This window comes from Morone saxatilis, unplaced genomic scaffold, assembly GCF_004916995.1.
Source record: "Morone saxatilis isolate NCDOM2014 unplaced genomic scaffold, NCSU_SB_2.0 Contig18, whole genome shotgun sequence".
Taxonomy (NCBI): Eukaryota; Metazoa; Chordata; class Actinopteri; family Moronidae; genus Morone; species Morone saxatilis.
Window position 1 is genome coordinate 28,536,358 of NW_023339740.1, and position 3,086 is coordinate 28,539,443.

The window sequence follows — 3,086 nt, forward strand, 5'->3', positions numbered from 1 at the left end:
TTATTTATCCCGGGGGAAATTCAATTTAATCAAATGAAATCTTTGATACTTTAAGTACATTTACTGATAATACTTTTGTACTTTACCTAAGAAGTTTGAATGATTTTACTTGTAATTAATTATTTTTACCCTGCTGTATTGATATAGTAAAGGATCTGAATACTAACTAATATTACAATCATATTAGTTCTAATATAAAGTTAAGATAAGAAACTATATTTGTCTCAGGATGGAGACAAAAACAGCACAAAAACAGTTAAGATACATAAGAATATTAATTAATTAAGAATATACAGAAAACCAGTGTACATAATGTATAATCCCAATCAAGTTACAGTATATTTGGAATATATATTTATATATGGAGCAGTATATATGCAAAATAAAGTAGTATAATGTGAAGAACAATACAATACATATAAATAAACTGTCAATCAAATATGTTGAAATATTAATTAAATCAAAATTAAAATGTAACATTTATTATACAGATAAAAGTTTAATCCTTAGTTCAGTTGAACCCACCTGTTGTGTTCATATATGATCAGCAGGGGGCGATAAAACATCAGTAAAAAGTCCAGCAGTCCTCATAACACATTTTATTAAAGACACATTGATGACCTCCAGATGGCTCGAGGTTTAAAGTAAAGTTACTTCACAGCTTCTCATCACTTATATATATATAACCTTTCTGCAAACGAGAGGGAAGAAAGACGTAAAATGACAGTAAGTTTCAGTTCTGTGAGTCAGATGTTCGATATGACTCATTTTAAGAGAAAGAAGTATAACTAATGGTCGCAGGCTAACTACAGTGTCACTTATCTTCTATTACCACTTTATAACTTTGTAAAACTGAGTCTTGTCTTTGTTTTGCATTGCTCACAGGTCATTATGATGTGACACTTTGTGAATCAACATCTTCTTTTTCACTGTGCAGACAGGTCTGTCTGTCTGTCCACCTGATGACCCAGACTGAAATATCTGAGCTACTAAATGGATTCATACACACATTCGTGGTCCCTGGGGGACGAATCCAGCGAGGTACATGTAGTTTTGAGGTTACGGCTGGAGTTGTGTCCCTTCTGCAATAACTCTGATAAACAAAACCCCTTGATAGTTTTTGGACAGTCCACCTACAGTTTAGTATTTTTAACATTTAGAGTATGTGTAACATTTTATATCAAGCATGTGAAAAGTTTGCTCTGAACTGTCAGATCACTCAGGAGACACTCCTCAGACCAAACTCAAAACCTGTCTGTGAGTCAGCGCCCTGATAAACTGTCCCTTATCTTTTCATTGAGTCACAAACATTAACCCTTCGACTTCAGTTCTGATGAATCCCAACCCTCATGATTCAGTTCCTGTTACGTACACTGGTCAATTCACCCGGTCTGTTGCAACCTTCGTCTTCTCATTCCCTTGTTGGTAAATGGGTAGCACTCACATAGCACCTTTCTATGAATTAACCATTCACACCCACATGACACAGCATCAGGAGCAGTTTGGGGTTCAGTATCTTGCCATCGAACCACCAACCTTCTGATTAGTGGACAACAGCCATGCTCTCTATCCACTGTATGATGTGGTAGAAGCTGTATTTTCCTACATAATTAATGATAATACAACAAACAGACAGTTGTCTTTTATCTATTTAACAAGCAAATTGTAACATGAAGTGACCAAGGGAGGAACTCTTTTACGGCCTTGAACATAGTCGATCTCCGCTTGGTGCGATAGATATCTCATCTTTTGGCAACATGCTCTTCCTCCCCTTCTTGGCTAACAAAAAGCACACAGAAATGTCACAAGGAGAACTGACTAAGATGTAAGATACAGGGATGAGTCGTCTAAAAGTAGGAAAGGTCAGTAAAGGTTACACACAGTCAAATGTTTAATGGTGTCTCAGCCTCGACAGTAGTATGTTACACTTCTAAATGTAGTAAGGATAATTGCTCTTACAGTCTTCAGTGTAATTGATGCTAGGTGTACTGAGTGGGCAAATATTGGCTCATGATACAAATGTGCACTAATACATGATAATAGAAAACATACAGAAGAGATAAATGTTGCTTCAACATGTAATAAATATCAGACGGAGCTTCAAGGTCTGAAAAGTGAAGCCAGAAAGCCTTACATTGGGCGTGTGAATACAATCAGTCCTGATTGGTCCAGATTTCTTATAAAATATCACTTGTGAGAGACTTCATGATACTGTTGGCTAAATAACTAATTAATTCCAAAAACTGAGATCACTTCCTCTCTTTAGGACTGAGCCTTCACACACCCCTATATACAGTGCGTATTATGTGAACTTTTAATCAGGGCCAATGACAAAAAACCTTTAATGTTGGACTCTGTGAAAGCTTATAAGGAAATGAGCCGACTCCTCACTTGATTTATGAGCTCAGTCTTCTTCCATAGAGCACGGTGCTCATTTAGTAAATTATGGTGCCATTTACAGTCAAATAGACGATCAATAGACATTATGTCTTGTCTGGAGGTCCTCCATTCATCCCTCACTTCTTCCCTGCCCCATCCACTCCCAAGTGGGCCGTAATGCCAAACTCGAAACTTAGGTAGGTTTACACTTCTCTCTCTCAGTCTCATATTTCTTTCACATTGGTTCTTTCTAAACATAAAAGCAAATAAAATCCCCATCTGATCTGAACACTTTTCAGTTCCCCTTTGAACAGTTTATGACTTTTAATGGAAATATGAACATTTGCTTTTGAATGCAACTTTGTGGTTTTTCAGCTGGCGGCCGTTGGGGCTTCCTTACAGTCATGGGGTGATGTAGCTGGATTTCACTTCTCTCTTTCATATCGTTCTGCCATCATGAGACCTTTCTAAATGTCACTGGAAACATGAGTGTGTCCATGCAGACACAAACACACATTCACAAGCCCACACACCTTCACTTGGACTTTGCCTGTCGGTGTTTTCCCTTCAGGGTTGAGTGGTACTCCACCTTTTACTATTGGGCATTCTTAAATTACTATTTGTTTTCCCCTGTTGGCTTTCACGTGATAGTCACTACTTTACTGGGCTGTGCATTGTACAATGAACAGAAAATCTTACAGCTCATT